The sequence below is a fragment of the Pyrgilauda ruficollis genome, unplaced genomic scaffold, assembly GCF_017590135.1.
Source record: "Pyrgilauda ruficollis isolate IOZ18807 unplaced genomic scaffold, ASM1759013v1 scaffold90, whole genome shotgun sequence".
Classification (NCBI taxonomy): Eukaryota; Metazoa; Chordata; class Aves; order Passeriformes; family Passeridae; genus Pyrgilauda; species Pyrgilauda ruficollis.
In genome coordinates, this window is record NW_024531044.1 from 860,587 (window position 1) to 878,409 (window position 17,823).

The 17,823-nt window shown below is 40.6% G+C and overlaps 1 protein-coding gene across 6 annotated transcripts in view; it reads left to right on the plus strand.

The window, feature by feature from the left end:
* The first annotated feature begins 14,583 nt into the window (after positions 1 to 14,583).
* CYRIA (CYFIP related Rac1 interactor A) overlaps positions 14,584 to 17,823 on the plus strand; it is a 56,161-nt gene continuing 52,921 nt past the window's right edge. For all 6 annotated transcript variants that reach the window (XM_041489183.1, XM_041489184.1, XM_041489185.1 and 3 more), the window contains exon 1: positions 14,584 to 14,712. The gene's annotated coding sequence lies outside the window, so the exon portion shown is untranslated. The remainder of the gene's footprint in view (positions 14,713 to 17,823) is intronic.

Genomic DNA, 17,823 nt, shown 5'->3' on the forward strand with positions numbered 1-17,823 from the left:
TGCATAAATGTTACATCAATGTTACTGGTATTTACATGAAATCTGTATTTCTAAACCTTTATGACAGTATTGTTTACTGGTAAGAAGGCTTGTATGCCTAATTAATAGGCAGGCTTCTTGATTTAGCAACTCCCAGTTGGATGACCTGGTTCTACATCCCCAAAGCCTGGAACTTGCAAGACTTGGACACCGCAGTCATGGATTAAAGTTATGTTTAATACCTTGCTATTTCTTTCACGTGAATGGAAAACTGAGAGACCCAGAAAAAAAAAAAGCTTCATAGACAGGAAAAAGAGATAGCAAAAATAACCTGTGGTTTGCAGCAGTCAGGGAGATGTGAGTCTTTATTAAAAGGGATGTTATGCACCTTAGGAATTCTTTTTGGCTCTACCTGTAGAGCACATTGATGAATATTGTAACATGGCATTTTTTGTTGCACCTCCATGCATTCTATATTATCTATAACTATTGTGTCGCTGGGAAAGGTGTGAATATTGAATTTATTTTGCTGTCCTAAATTTTGCATCCTAGCTTTTTCACAAAAAAATAAAGGGAACAAAGGGGGGAAAAAAAGCTTTGAACATGTATTCAGATGAAAGATAGTATCTATAAAAAAGATGATCTTGAAATAAGCCAGTAGACCTCCCAGGAATGTTCTATTACAAATATTGTCACAGTTGGAATGAATACCTCCTGCAGCCTAAGCCTGCTACCATAACTGGTCTGACTCTGTTACAAGGCATCCCAAAGGGGAGAAAAAAAAAGGGAAAAAAAGTAGCGACATTTTAACAACGTGCAATGACTCTTAAGGGCTGTCCTCATTGACTATGACACAGACATCTAATGTTCCTAGTGTCACTTCCTACAATCAGCACTTTAGCATGTGCAGTAATTTTTTTTTTTTTTTTTTTTTTAAGGAGATCCTATTTCACTAGATCTTTTGTAAGGGCTTTTTAGAACTGGTTGCACAGAAGCTGCCAAGACCCATATTTGCCAGTTCTTTGAACAGTTAAGCCTTCTCTCAAGTGACCTCTCTGGTCACAGTTGGGCCACCAGCCCTACCCTCTGTTCCTTTTCTTTTAGCATCCTTATAAACAAGAGTAACTGCAAGTGTGTATCTATAAAGAAGAAAAGCCATACAAGGTTTGATCAAGAACCAATCTGTGCCTTTACAACTGCCTACAAACATTTGACTTGTGACAGACCTCACACTACATTCGAATATCTGTAGTGCATATGGATCTCTGGGGCAAAAGTGATTAAATGCTGCTGCAGGCATTTGCAGGTCTGACAGAAACACTGGCCTCTGATGAAGATTTAGAACAGACATGTACAAAAAAGAGCTAGGAAAAATAATTACTACTTTCTGACATAACCAGTGGGAAGACAGAATTTAGGAGCTTTGCTTTTCTTAGAAAACTTTTTGTGTGAGCCTAAGAGACACTAAATTCCATTAAAACCTCATCTTTCCAACAAAAAATGTACTGTTAAATAATTACAACAGGACTGCATTTTGCTGGCCTTGGCCACTTGGCACCAGGGCAGGGGCCATGACTGATCCTGTTCCCCCATCCTGGGCTCTGGCACTGGAGAGTGGTGCTGGCAGAGCAAGGGCACCCTTGGTGCTCCCCAAACCAACTCCTGCCCTGCACCCTGCTGCTCCATGACACTTCATTCGAAACACAGAGACCCCAGCCCCACCAAGGTGCCTTCTGCAGAAAATGAATTAAGAAGCTCAATATGCTGTGTCCTTTGCAGGGGACCTCCAAGGGCAGCTTTGATCCCAAGGAGAGGCTGGGCTGGCGGGCAGAGCTCTGCTCCCACCGTCCCTGGGCACCAGGAAGGAGTTGACAGTTTGAGCTCATCACCAGGCTGAAGCAGAGAGCCTCTTCCTGGTTCCTAAAATGGTCTTGATTTGTAAAAGCTTGCTCTAAAATTATAGTAATTTTAAGGAAAGGTTTAAACCAAGGCCATAGGAAGCACAACTGATGAAATATTGTGGTATCTGTGAAATAAAGTGGGGATTTTGAGAACTACTTTCCAGATTAAGATGTCTAATTTCAGCCTCAGTCACAAATTCAACTTGCACTTATCACTACAAGCATCATCTATATGTTTTGAGGTGACAGCTGCTACAGAAAAAAAAAAGATTTCTATAATCACAGTACGATTTTGTGAAACACATTGTGAAATTTCTTCTTTTTCTTTCCTTCATAGCACATATCACTGCTATAGCTACGTCAATTATCCCAGCCCTTTATTGCTGTTCTTTAGCAACTTATCCAGGCCATGATAGCCATTATGACTTGCTGAGATGCACATAGCACAGCACAGTACTGATGCTCCAGCCGTGAATGGGAAATCAGGGATGGAGTCACATTTTTCCTTACTGCATGCAGGTAGTAATTAAAGCTACCAGAGATTTTCTTCATTGGATTCTCCCATGGCTCCACTCCCAAACTTTATTAAAATACAATCTGTGCAATGTTTTTCTGTGCAAGGTATAAAGTCCCCTTGAGAACAATTGTTTGTGAAGTGATGGGCTTTTGCTGTGCTTTAAAGTAGTTTTAATATTTCTGTACATACAGGAGCACACGTCACTGTACACATGCAAGTACTTTGTTTGCAGTTTGGGTTTTATCAGCCTGCGCTAACATAAACATACCCTTGACAGTTATATGTCTATGTACATAGAGTATCATAACATTTTAAGACTTCAAAGGTAAATTCTCACTATTAGAGCGTTTTTGGGGTTCTGTTATATGCACAAGAAATGGTTACAACCAGAAGGAAAGGGATTCAGAATGCTCTGGTTTATTTAAGAAAATCTAATTAATATTGCTGTTCATTTTCAGTTCTTACTTTACAACTTCATGCTTCATGTTTTCTACATAAAATCTCCTCGTGGTATATTTGTGACTTTTCTAAACACTGCAGACTAAAAAGTTCAGTGCCAGCTAACTTTGCCTTCTATCAATTTTTTCTATGACAAGAACGTGTGCACATGTGTTTCCTGCTCGAGGTGAGATTCGTATTTACAGGATATGGAAAGTTAGCATGACAAAAGTAATGACTGTGTAGAAGGAAACTCACTTTCGTTAGCAGGCATCCTATTTACTCTACTGTCACCTCCCATGATATGCCACATGCCATTTCAGACACCAAACCTCTTTTAATGAAAACTTCCTGCACAGAAAATGGAAACTTAAAAAAAAAAAAAAAAAAAGCTGAGTTTACCCTGTGAAAAAAATGTATCAGTGAGATCTTTCCTCAGATCTACCCACCCAGCTTCTACTGAGCCCACTGATCACATATGAACTTGATCACAGAAGATTATGAAGAATTATTGGGTGTGATTAAAAAAAGCCCACTTTTTTTTAATTTTTTTTTTTTAATCCACTGCATTCTACTCACTGAGAGGACTGGCTGTCTTCAAAATACTTTTTCCAAAACCTTTTAATTATGACTTAAGATGAATTTTTCTGGCAGTGGCTGAGGAAGCATTCCTGGACAGAGAAGTAACATCCAGTAGCATTGGACACTGATCCTCAGCAGCTATCTATAGGATTACCGTGGGATAAAGAAGGACAGCAGTAAGTTTGCATTCATAAATCCTCATAAAATGGATCCGGAGACACAATCACTGTGTTGGAGACACCACATTCAAGCCAGTGGCTGGATTCATAACAATGGGGGAGCTGCAGGGCTCACAGTTACTCTGCTACAGATGGGCACCAGAAGAACTGGAAATTTAAGGGAAATAATTTTCCATGCACTTAACTCTCCTACAAGTCTTCTGCACTTAAAAACCGGGCTCCATGTGACTGTAACTCAAAGCACTGAAATCAATATAAAAGCAGGAGAAATTCCCATTAATTGGTGCAAATTCTACTTTTTAAAAAAATTTTTAGGGTTTCTAAAGAACAATAAGAAAATAACTATTAATTTGAGAGTTGCAAGAAATGGCAAGCTTTGCATCTTTGTTTTAAAAATGAAAGTTTTGGATGCTGATTACACCCCAGAATCACCTGCAACTGTTCTTTTGCAAAGGCTATAACACTAAAATTTAAAAGGATGTCATTTACCCACATGATAAATTATATTCTGTGAAGCAAGATTTGACCATACGTCAGCTCATATGAATGACTGAATTTAGAATCATGGAATAATATTCTTCTCTGCTCTGTGATGCATGAATTTAATTTTGTGCATTGGTACGGATCACTGAAAATGACCATTTCCAGGGTTATGGAAGAGCTTGCCACCAATTAGAAACCATTGAGTGCACCTGAATTTAGGAACAAAAAGGCTGAGAATCAGTGTAAAGCTGTGAAGTTCTAGCTTTGGAAAAAAAAAATGTGCGAATGGTTCACTAGTTACTAAAATAGATCGAGTGTTACAACAGCAAGAGCTTGTAGACGTTACTTGTGTAATAAAAATATGGGTGGTAGCAAATTATATTGCTGTGAAGAGCAGATGAGGAGAGACGCCTACTGAAACCTGATGCTGCCTTTGAACTTTAAAATTTTGACTTAATAAGCTTTGCAGTGGGGCTGCTTAGCAAAGAGCTGTCACGAAGGGCAGATTTGTTTCACAGCAGAGTTGCTTTATTAAAAATCCTCAGCATTTCCATAAAGTCCTGATTCAGAAACAGAAGGAGGAGTTACACTGAACTTGACTGCTGACCTGATAATGAGAATGGAGCTATTGTGCCCAGGACTGAATATGCATATCTGTGCTTCTCCCTGATATTCACAGGGCAGTTCCCCTCCAAGGGAGAGGAGCCCTTTAGAGATCTGAAAGCTGCTACTGCCAGACACTGAAACCCGGGAACAGACCCTAACCTCTGTAGGTTTCATGGCCATTAAGAAGTTAAAATACAACTTTTAACTTTCTCCTTTTTTCCCCCTCTGTTTGCTGTAGGGTAATCAATGGACTGCAAGCCATGTGCAGCAGCATGGCCCATGGCGTCATCTTTGTGCTATTCAGCAAACTGCAAGCTAGATGTGCTCAATTAATAGTGAAGATTGTCAGGGAACTAGAGCTGGAAATGCTTATTGGGTACTGCATGAATTGAACCTGCTTGTTTGAATAAAATACTAATTACCTCACTGACTCTTTTGCATTAAGCCTTCTCTTTATGCTGTGCTTTATTTGGTGGGAAGGAGTTGGTACAATTCAGCACAAAATGTGATACAAACTAATGCTTGGGAAGGAAAAAACTCTAATGGCACATTAAGTGTTGTCAATTGCATGGCTTTCTCTATTATTGCTGAGCTTTCAGGATAAAGAAAATGCCATCTGTAATCATGGCTGCACAAATAGAACACACGCAGAAAGGAAATTCATTCCCTCATCTTGAACCTCAGAAAAAGGCAGGGCTCTTTTCTGCTTTGCATGTGTTACTAGCAAGACTAGCATGCAACTAAATAATTTTTCCCCAGATTTTAACTGAATTTCAAACTCTGTGCTGCAGATAGATCTGCTTGTGATTTGATCTAGTAATGATGACAAGAAAAGCTATTTTACTTGACTTCTTCTGTGTCATCCTTGAGACATAGAGGCTGTCTTCTCTAGGAATTTTTTTAATCCTTTTTCAATTTTCATTGTGATAGAAGCTGTGGTGCAGTTAAGCATTTTCTTGTTAAGGCTGCACTGAGACAGAGCTCTTGGCTCTAACAGATCATTCTTAAAGGGGTACCAGCAGCAGTAACCACTAATTTTAAGCAAAGACATGCAGGAAATACACCTAAAGACTTAAAGAATATGCTTCATTCCATTTTTATGCTTCATTTGTTATATGCAAAATCAATTGTTCCATAATTCAGGGCTCAGTGGCTCCTTAACAACTGTATGAACAGAGTTTCTGCCATAGGAGAAACAGTTTTCTACTGCCACTTACAAATGAGCTAAAAAAGACTTTGCACAACCTGTTGTCTGAAACATACTTTATTTTGCAATGAAGTGACGAACTGAAATCACTCTGCAAGGTAGAACTGCAGGATGTCCAACTAGGACCACTGCAAGAAACATTGCCAATGCAATGAGACCCTCTGAGTTCTTGTCACCAGTGGTGAGAAGCTCCTCTCCCTAGAATGAAAGCTCAAGACAACAGCATCATGGAAGATGGCTTTGTGAGCTTTGGGATGAATGGATCTCCAAAGATAAAACGGGGAGGGGGACGAGATTAGGAAAGGTGATGTTATTGGGTAAACAGAAGAAAGTGAGATGGCATAAGATATTTATTTCTTAATCATAGCATTTGATGGGAAAATTGAGGCAAACATTTACCATCTATTGCTTATCTCTACTACTAGGAACTAAGGCCCTTGAAAATATTATCAAGAAGACCCATTCCTTCTGCATACCTGGAATTTTTCAAGGCCAAGTTATATGGAGTCCTGAGCAACATGGCCTTGTGGAATTAGATGATTTTTAAGGTCCTTTCCAACCCAAACCACTCTGTGATTGATTCTAAGAGAGGGACAGGCTCTCCTGAGTGATGTGTGGCAGGTGGAGGAGTTTCAACACATGTATGCTGAAAACAGAAGTTCTGACTGGTTGTAAGTGCCCTCAACATGAGGACAGTCACAAGCAGAACAGCTTTCACACAGAGGCTGTGCACTTTACTTCCTTGAGGGTTTTCAAGATCCAACTAGATAAACACCAGAGCAACATGATCTGAGTTGACCCTACTTGGAACAGGATGTTGGACTAGAAGCTCCCTGAGGTGCCTTCCAACAGGAATTATTTTATGACCCTGTGAGCCTAAGATTTTTCTTTTTTTTGTGGACACAGGTCTGTTTCCACACATATAAATGAAACTTCCATTTATCCTTATAATTGACTCAGAATTCACTATGTTCATTATAAACACCTGTTTGACTGCTATGACTATTGACTTTACATAATTACTGCTGCATTTACCTTTCAGTTTAGTGAGATTTTATTTCATTTACATATAGACTCAGTGCTTGTAAGAAGAGATGTAAGGTTATTTAGAGAACACAGAGAGCATGTTCAGCTTTTCTAGTTCAGATGCCAGAAAAGGCCAAAATACTTTACTAAGAATAAGGATATTTACTTTTTTTTAACATCATCTAGCCAAAGGATAGTATATGAGCTTTAATCATTCTAATTGTAATAAGACAGAAAAAATAATAAAGCACTTTTTGGAAGTGAGGAAAGCATTATCTCAATGTTCCTAACACTTCTATTGCTGTGCTGTTTATATAACATGATAGACTAATGATAGTCTAGGCTTGGAAAGTCCTAATTGTAAAGGGTTTAAATTGTTTTCATGTTGGCACCATCTCAAATGGAATCTAACAGCACTGAGACACTTATATTTTCTGTGAATTTTTTCACTCCTTTTTAAAGAGGTGGCATTCCTGATGCTTCAGATTTTAGGTGAAAAAAATAATTATAGGAATGTGAGGATTTTTTGTCAAATGACACATAATACAGTTTTAAACTTCCTTGTTCTCGGACAAATAAAAAAATAGAAAAAAGAGAGAGGTCAGTGTCTTACTGGCTTGCATGTAGTATAGATGTTCTACATTTTGGGAAACATGGACAAAGGGAAAAAAGGGCCCTGCAGAAAAAAACTCACTAGATTTACACCAAGTGTTTTTTATACATCCTGATACAGCAAAGAACAGACAAATCCAAGTGACTTTGATAAAAGCTATAGCATGTGCTTTAAGTTATTTGCTATAGGAGAAGAGCCAAATAATTGTAGGAGAACTCAGTTTTTTTAAGTTCCTTGAGTTTGCTGGGCACTAAGCAGATGCCCACTCCAGGAACAATCAGCCCATCTCTCTCCACGCTGTGCTGGAGGCTGTCACATTTACTCATATCTTCTTCTAGAGCTGACAGGGTGAGCACATCTTAATATGGTTCAGTCAAAATGGTTCAGTCAAACCCAGGAAAGGACTGCTACTGAAACTGTTTCATCTGACCTGTCTTATTTTGAATACAATAGCAAATCACCCCCACAAATCTTTGGGGACCACAAACAAGGCAAGCTGTGAGTGGTGATGTGGTGGTACCAATACAATGGAACTGAGAAGATGCCATCTATTCACACCTTAATGCTCCTGCAAAGGAGGGTCTGCATCCTGCAAATCCTTTCCAAATAGTTAATGCAAGACAAGGTATTAGGTCATATTTGGTCTGATGTATCTTTAAACAATGGTGCTGCATACATAAAGCATTCGCTAAAAAACAGTATTTAAAACTGCAAAGTTAAGATTTTAGGAATTAGGAAATATCAGAATCAAGATTTTCATGTACATTTCCCATAGTCCAGTTGGGCATCTACCCTTCTTTCTGGCTGAAAAGCAGAGGCTTGGGGAATTGGTTTATAAACAGTGGGCATTCATGTATATGAATTTTGAAAAAGTTGGATCCACACTGATATAATATGGGAAATTCAAAGCCTGGCTTTTCCTATTACAAAATATTAATTTAGCAACCCAACTGTCACTTTAAAACACTTGTGTAATTTCCTATAACAACTGCTCATCACTTCATACATCTTCAAATTGGAGTCCTGGCCTTTTAAATTACCTACAAAGACTTCAGCTCAATTGAAGTTTGGTGACTGCCATGTAGAAATGGGACAAAATTAGATGGCTGAAATTTCCATTTCCATCAGCTCTGTCCTCCTCTCCTTGAAAGAGCCTGCTGTACTTAAGAAAAGCTCTACTGCTTATTTCTTGAAGCATATTCTGAATATTGTGTTGGTCAGTAGCTATATGAACGTAAATTGAAAGAAGGGTCCTAGGCCACCAAGAGTCCAGTGGCTCAGGAGTTGCTTCAGAAACAGTTCTCTTGCTATATGTACATTTAACTCTGACATGAGCACAGGAAAAGTGACTGAGGATCATTTCAGCTGTCTAATTTGAATTTGTTCTGGGTATAACTGAGTCCCACTGGTCAGCTGAGGAAAATAATTTTAGGAGTAGAACAACAATAGCTATCATGTTCACTAAGGAGTTGCTGTAGAGTTGTGGTTCAGCTTACCAGCCATGTTGCTAGAAAAAGCTTCATTTATGGTTGTTGCTTTGAAAGGAACCACATAGGCCTGGCTGTTCAAAGTATTTCGTCTCTGTGATTTTGATCCAGGCTGAGAGCCCTTGAGGAAGACTAATTAAAAAAACCAGGAAAGAATAATAAACTTTTATAAATAATTCTGCATTTATAGGGTATTATACATAGTACATTTCTATAAACAAACTTTGTCCCTAATGAACTCCATAGATCTTACCAAAACTTTTAGAAGTTTGTTTTGTAATACTGTAATATACCAAAGATACACAGGTTTCTGTAAATTGCCTTCTATACCAAATGTAAAAAAATAAGTGACACATAACCACCAAAACCAGAAGCTGCTCTCTGAAAAATGTCCTTTCAATGACATTCGCACACGATATAACACATATATACAGCACTTCAACTTCATGTTGCTGAAGATGCTGTGTTAGCTTCTCAAGCTTTTAAGTCAGCATTCCTAGGTGTGGGAATGTTGAAAGCCTTTGCTCCTCAGCTTGTCTCCATAAGTTATATGAGAGCTTGGTGAAAAATACAGGATTTTCAACACAGAAAATAACAGAGAAGAAGCAGGGCTGTAGTTTGGGATAATCATGACAATATGGGACTCAGGTGGGGCTGCTGCTTGCTTTCCATGTTTGAGTCAAAAAGTATGTGAATCATGCCAGATACACATTTAAGCTAGATGATGAATACACTGAAGGAAATGTCTAACAGATTATTTTTTAAAAAACTAACTCACATAAATTCCTAATCGTCTATCTATAGCTCTGAACGATGGAAGTTATCTATCTTGTATTCTCGTGATTCCTGCAGTATTGGTTACCTCATTTGCATAAAATGAATAGAATAAATTGTTACGAATCCAAAAATATACGGTTGCCAGGATACATCTTGCTCGATGCAAATGAAAATGGGTTTGTGCCGACCAGCTTAAAGTAGTTTGGAGCTTAGACATTTTCTTATTAACACTAATAGTGATAAATGAAACATTACATATCCAGTGAGCTATTGAAATTATTAATATTTGTTTGGCAAAAGGAATTTTACTTGAAGCAAGTCTGAATTAATGGTTGTACAATGTAATTCAACTAAAATACCCTGAGGTTTTACAGTGGAAGCAGCATTCAAAGTGAATATTTCATGCTTGCTTCTTTATAAACTTTTGAATTTAAATGGTAAGTTTCTTGTTAATTGTTTTTATGATTTTCAGTGCTACAGCCTTAATAACAAGCATCTATCAGTGTACAGAAACACTATTATAATGCTTTGTCCATGCATAATATGTGGGTAAAGTAGTTATAGTTGACAATAACAAAAAAAAAAGTCCTAGGATCTAACCACATTTCTATACAATGACACTGACAAACTCTTATTTAATGTATATTATTCTGAGTTGTTAAAAATGACAAAAATATAATTTATTTTTATTTGAAGGATTATATTTTATAAATCTCCATTTTTAAGCTATACACATGCATATCAATACTTTTAAAAGCATGTACCAGAAGTTAAACTATATAACTTTTTTGAGTAAATTTATTTAATTTGCATTGAATGCCTAATAAAGATACTTAATGCATAAAATAATTACATTTTTATTGTTTGCTATTCAAGTTGTTACATGTCTTTAAAAGGGGATTATATATCTTATATATTGACTTCCAAACAGGTAGATAAACAGGGATCAGACTTCCAGCTGTATTCAGGTGAGACTCCAGTGTTTTTTGGTGAGTGGTGTAGCAGCTCTAACCTGCCATGGCTGGTCCCTTGTCAGCAAAGGGCTGGCTGCCCATGCCTCTGCCAATGTCACATGCCAGTTGATACAAGAGAGAAACTGAGGGTTATTACAGTCAAGGCTCAGTGTGCTCTGAGAAAAAAAAATGTGCTCTGAGAAAAAAAAAAAACCTCTTCATGCTGAAGATAGCTGAGACAATTGAAACAAGGAAGTTTACCCCCTTACAAATGGTTGGTTCTTTGCTAGGAGAGAAAAATACTGACAAAGCCACAGCAGCACTGTTCTTTCATAGGAAACAATTTCAGACACAATTCAGAGCTGTAAAATTATAGATTAACTCCCTCTTCTCCTCTCCTCTTTTGATTTGTTGTGTCTTGGAAGCTACTGGCTTCATCCCTAATTTTCAGTCACATAACTGAAAAAGAAGATTATGTCCCTAAATTATAAAATAGCACTGAGGTTCCTCTTCACAAGTTGCCATTGCAAACAATATCAGTGGTACTATGAATTATACAAGTGATGACAGGACTGTATTGAATATTCATATAATTTACTTCATAGAATATATAATTATCCTTTTTTTCTCTGTTAACCACAAAAATAAAGGGCTTCCAGACTGAGGAAATGATTAAGGGGCTGATGGAATGGGCACTGAAATTAAAGACCCTCTGCTTTGAATTTGGTAATTTCTGAACAGAGCTCTAAACCTTTCTCTTCCTCAAAATGCTCTTTGTAATAACCTGTTTCCTTTCAGTCTGCACAGAGCTAAAATGAGCATTAAGGAAGATTTCCCTTTATTCTACAAACAAACTCCCACATGTAATACTGGAGAAAAGTGCTAGATAAATACATTAGTTCTGCTTAGCAAGTTAAACATCAAAAGCTGAAAAGTCATTTGCCCATCTGTTTGGTGACTGCTGGTGGCATCCAGGTGATTTTGAATGCAATTCTGCATAAAGCAATGAGTTTCAGGACTTGCAAGGCACCATACTCGACAAAAGATTAAACAACACTGTTCCAGGTAGATAAAAATGCAAGTATTTACCAGTATTGCAGATGACTTTTATGAATTATTTCTGTTTAAAAAAAATGAATCTATGTCACTATTCAAATTTCAAAAGATATTATAAGACCAGCACCTAAAAAAATCCAGAGATTGCTGCTATGCTCCCATGTCCCAGGTGAGCCATGGCAACTGGCTATATACATGGTTGTAACCATGAAATAAAATGTGTAAACATCCCCTCAGATTTCAGACTGCAAATCAGTTTGGATGGGATTCAGTGTGAGATTCAGACTTCCAAGTTTTGGTTGTCTGTCAGCAGGTGTCTTTAGCTAAGTGACTTAAATTTCTACTGCAGTGATGACAGATTCACTTAGGTAGCAATGGGCATTCTGACCTACATCTACAGGCCACAGGACCTACAGGTTCTTCTGGAAGATGGGTAGAAAATAAGGCAAGTTACCCGGTAACTTCAAAATCTCTGGATGTTTGTGCTCATCCCACCCATGGATCAGGACTGGGATAGCTTTAAGCTGTGATAACCAGACTGTTACTGGCTGGCCCTTTGCATTGCTCACCAGAGAACTGGTTTTAGATGCCTACCTGCTTCTTGTGATGTGCGAAACTACTTCATGAAAGCACCAGACCTGGACTTTAGTACTGCCTGTAATGGGAGATTAGACACCTAAATAATGTCTAAGAAATAGAGGTGTCTGTATACCCAAATTTAGAGGCACAATTCGCCAGTATAAATGCAAGCATATCCTTCAACCTGAGAAAGTTTAGGGTGCTTGAGGTATTGGTATGGGGCTGGCAGAGATAAGACAGAAAATCATGGGTACCCTGAATCTTTTCAAAGAAAAACTGGCTGATATGTGAGATTACTCACAGAGTCTATGTGATAAGAAATTCCATTACTGAGGAATCTGATCCCTACCCAATGTGCTGCAAACAGATTTTGTCTCACACAAGCACTAAGATAATAGTTTCACACAGACAGTTGTGGCTACCATGCCAGTAGGCAGTTAAATAATTATTTCCTGGTCTCCAACGTCATTGTCCAAAGCTGAGAATCTGAAATCTATCACTCGCCTGCCATTTCCCCTACAGGCTGATCAACTTCAGTCTTATGGTAGTATGTGACACTACATGTAGATGTTCTACAGTTCATTTCATCAATATCTAGCAGTCCCTTTATTTTGGCAGGATTTAAAAGTTGGATTTTTCTACTCCTAAATATTACCTGTATGAGGAATAAAAATATTCTTCTGGCTAAGTCCTTGATGTATTCAGTGCAGACAACTTGAGAGCATACATAGCATGCAGTCATAGAGTTAGGATACTTCCAAAAGATAGGTGACAGCTGCCTCTTCTTTTGTAAAAGCATCCAGTTCAAGACACAACCATTATAAAGCAGTCAGAATGCATGCCCCAGAAAAATAATTAAAAGGGGACATTACGTTGCTAGCTGGGAATCTGAGGTTCAGTTCTTTCTCCTGGTTCAAGTTTTCCACGTGACTGTTCTTCCCGCTTGAAAGTGGAGCAATGCTATTTACTTCTTTAAAAAGGTACTTTGAGACTTGTGGGTAAAAAATGCAAGCCAGCAGCTCAGTGTTCTACTAAGCTGGGTGCTGTAAGGGTAACTATACTAAATGTGCTACAGGAACAGAGACACAGCCTTTTAATAGGCTAAGTATGTCACTTGAATTATTTTCTAACTAGACAATTTGGAATTTTCAGACTAAAAAAAGAATGATTCAAGGACATCTGGATCAAGCCTGGGTAAAGGGAAGAAGTTAAATCATGAAAGTGATGCTGTTTTGCTGCTTGCTCAGAGGGGGTGACAGGCCAGAGGGTCAAGGCAGCAGCAGGCCCTACATGTTCACAGCTCCACCAAACCACTCCACTTCGCAGCGCTCCAAAACTTGCCTTATTCATGAGAATCACACCTCTCTGAGCACACAGCTCTCCTCAACACATTTGCCCGAGGCAGAACGCAGCTGTGTGTGAACTCTCAGCTTCACTGGCATGGAGCTGTGATGGCTTTGTGGTCAGCATCACAGCTTCTCACATTTAAAGAGCTCAGCAAGCAAAGCCCTTTGAACAATTGAGCAGGTATTTCTGCACCGTACTTCTAATATTGTCACTTTTTGTTTTGTTTTCCTTTTCTTTTCTTGCTTTCTCGCTCTAAATGACGCACAGACTGGCTTTTGGGAAAGGGGGAAACCAAGTGCTGCACAGCCATTCTGGCGACTTTAACCTCATTTAACCCTCAGCACAGCAAGAGGAAGTACAAAGTATTTTCACGAGCTGTGAATGGGCTCAGATCTGGTTTTGACGTCTTGAGGAAGCGCTGCCTTCTGCAAAGCCAGAAACACAAAAAAAATGTATGTGAAGTTCCAAACTCCAGGGTTCAGAGTCACAGAATCACACAGAAACCATCCCGTCCCACTTCCCCGCCACCCCACAACAGAGGCCACCGGAGAGAGTGGGATGGGATCCCTGCGAAACGGGGAGGGTTTGGGTCAGCGCCGATGTCCCCGGGCGGGGCGCAGCGCGGGTGACTGTCACACGCGCCCCTGCCCTGATTCCGCTGAGCGGACAGCCCAGCGCCCCGACCCGCCGGCTGGGGAGCCAGGGGGGGTCCCCCCCGTACGGTCTGCGGAGACCCATCCCTATCCCCATCCCCATCGGAGGGCGCCTCGCCCGCGGCGGCGGGAGGCGGGTCCGGGGGAGCCGCGCCCGGGGCGGCCGCCGGCGGGAGCCGCACGCAGCCACCGCGGGGCGGGGCGGGTCTGCCAGCGTCGCGCTGGGCCGGGCGGGCTGGGCCGCGCCGCAGCACCGGCGGCTGATTCGGAGGCAGCGGCGGGGGATGGACGAGGGTACCTGCGGCGGCCAGCAGCGACGGGCGGCCCAGGTAAGAGCAGGGAGGCACGGCGGGGCCCGGGGCTGCGCGGGGTGGGGGCTGAGCTGCCTCTGCTGCTCCTTCTCTCGGCGCCCCCGCATCGCGCCGGGGCGGGGATGGCGCGCTGCAGCCGCGGAGTCTCCCCGCTCCCCTCGCCCTCTGAGCCTCCTCTGCCGCCTTTGTGTCCGCTCCCCGGCCCCGAGGCACCCTCCCCGTGGCGCCCCTGCCCCTCGCACCGCGGGGGCTGCGGGCGGTGGCGGGAGGAACCCGGAGGGGCACGGCCAACTGTTGCCTGGGAAGCGCCGGCCCCGGAGCGCTGCCAGCGGCCCCGGGGCGGTGAGCGCCGGGGGCTGGCTTCGCCCCCAGCCCCGCTTGGAGAGGCATCGGGTGCGGTGCGAGCCCAAGCGGAGGTTCCCGATTGACCTCGCCGAGCCGAGGAGACGCTTTCCCGGCCACCGGGCCCTCCCGGGTGGAAGTCTCCGGGTTGTCGCTGCCGGCCGGCGGATGCCGAAGCCGCCGCGGCCGCAGGGACGAGCAGCGCCGGTGCGGAGCCGGCTGTGCCCGCGGCAGGGCCCGGGGAGCTCCGCGCTGGCCCGGGGTGTCCGTCAGACAGCGCGTCGCTGTGCCTGGCTGGACTGAGTGCGGCGGGGGGGTCACACGGAGATTAAGCTTCAAACTTTGGTTATAGCGAAAACTTTCTATTCCAGCTGTTGGTGATTGCTGGATGCAGGGTGCCGTAAGCGTGGTGTTTTCAGCGGGATGTACTTAGATAGGAGATAAAAGACAAGCTCTGTAATGCTGCATTCATCTCGTTTAAATCGCTGTCCATGTTGGGAGGTGTTAGAGCGAACAGATAGCACGCTTGTATCTATTATTCCTATTATTATTTTTCTCCTCATTTGATTCCAAGACCGTTGAGGTTTATTTATCTTTATCTGGGGTTTGTTTTGCTAAGGTCTCAGTAATACATTGTGCTACTGTGTAAAATCGAATGTTCTGTAATTCTCTGGCAACACAGCGAGGCTCTTAACTGCACAGGCTTTCAGTGGTGCTGCTAATAACTTGCCGAGGGTGGTGATGTGAGTTGATTTCCAGCCTGTTCCCTGTCTCTAACTGCCATACAGACCATCTTTACACTCTGTTTTTGTTACCAGTTCTAAAGTCAGTTTATATGTGTGTGGGGAAAGGGTAGGTTAAGGGGGACAGAGATATCTTTGCTTTTCTTCTGTTTTGATCATCTGCAAGGCCATAAAAAAATTTAAATTACTTTGGCAGTGAACTCTTAGGTAGGGGGGAGATTTGGAATGAAATGCTATCGTGACATGAGGTTGCCTTGTGGGCAAAGATTTTCACATGCTCAGCACAGCTCTACAAAAATACCCCAACTCCTGTTACACAGGGAAGAACTGAGCAGATACTTCCTTTTTCTCTGTTATGGTAACTTTCGTATTTCTGTAACATGTAAGGAAGACTGTTACATCAGCAGTGTACTTTTTAAAAGTAATTTTAAAAATAAACCTTGTAATTTCTTGCATTTAAATCTTTTCTGCTCTCCTGTAATACCCCCAATCCCCCATCTCACCAGGCCAAAATTAAAAACTAATTATAAAGACCTACTGTTTCCTTTGTTAGACTTCAAAAAAAAAAAAGTTTCAATGAAAATAAATTACAGTTTATGGGAACATCACTATAGGTTTGACTTAATTTTACAAAGAGCATAGAGTAGCAACCAAGAATAAAATTCTAAGAATTTTATTCTTCAGCTTAAACTGCTATATTATAGTTTGACTGCTGGTCTTTAAAGTTTCACTTAATGTGAACTATGGCAAGTATAAACAAGGCTGAGTTACTTACATGGTTTCTCAAAGACTGTGCAATATTTTCCTGTATTCTGTTCTGTACTTCTTCAGTACCCTCCTATGCTGCTTTTGCAGTGATGCTTTGTTTTTTCCCCCCAGAACTTCTTCTCTTTATTAAAAACTGAAAATAAACAAACCACAAGTGATTGAAAAGACAGTGTATACCAGTAATTAGAATAAAACCCCCTTGATGAAGTCAGAAAGGAAAAATGATCATCTTGGATACTATTGCATAATTACTGTCGTCAGATGTCATTTTGCCATGACAGTGGGTCTATTAGTGAATTTTACAGTGCTGAGAAGATAATTCATTGTTCGTGTGCTCAGCTTGTCCTCATGACATCACTTTTGACGTTGTTTTGTCAGGCTGAAATATCTTGTCCTCAGCAGTATGGCAGCCTTACAAAGGCATTGAGGATTTGCATGTGCAGTATGTTGCAGATTTCCACATTGTGTGATATACAAAATGAGCTTAAATGCTATATGTTATTTAGATGAATAACCATTCCTGAACTTTGACAGAAATATTTTGTAGGTGTACAGATAGAATAAGTAAGATCTCTTTAGCATATTTTTATCTACTTCCAAATGCCATTCTAATTGGTGTTTTTGGAGAAACTGGAAAATATTTTTTGTGGAATTACTAGCATGCTTGAGCACTAGATGTATATTACATGCAGTAGCACATGAACTTAGTCATTCAGTTCACATTTTATACAAACCAGAAAAATGCTATTCTATATCCAAACCCTGTATATGATCCAGACATCATTAAGTCTCCTGTTAAAGTCCCTGGAGACAAACAGGGTATTTTATTGGGACCTATAATGTCAGTGGATAGGGGTGAATTGATGCTAACAATGTATGTTAATTTGAAGCAGCCAAACATCTTAGTGTTTCCTCTGTTACTGAATTCAGTATGTATTTGGATCCATTTCAATATTATCAATCATTCTTTTAGCAGTGCTTTCTACTCATGTTATCTAGGAATGCAAAACAGTAACACTAAATCAGTGAAAACAGTTTGAGAGGCATGAATTAAAATATTTAATATATGGGGCAGGTTGAGAGCTGCAAAGAAAGGCAGTCATAAATTTGAATTTTGTTGTTTAAATTAAAATTGTAATAGAAGCTTCTCTGCACTCGTGTGAATGATGATGAGAGCAATCTGAATGATTTGAGCTGTACAGGTTCTAATTGTTATGAAGTACCAGGAATTTACCATTCTTCTACTTAGACAAAATTCCAATTCCTGATTCCAATT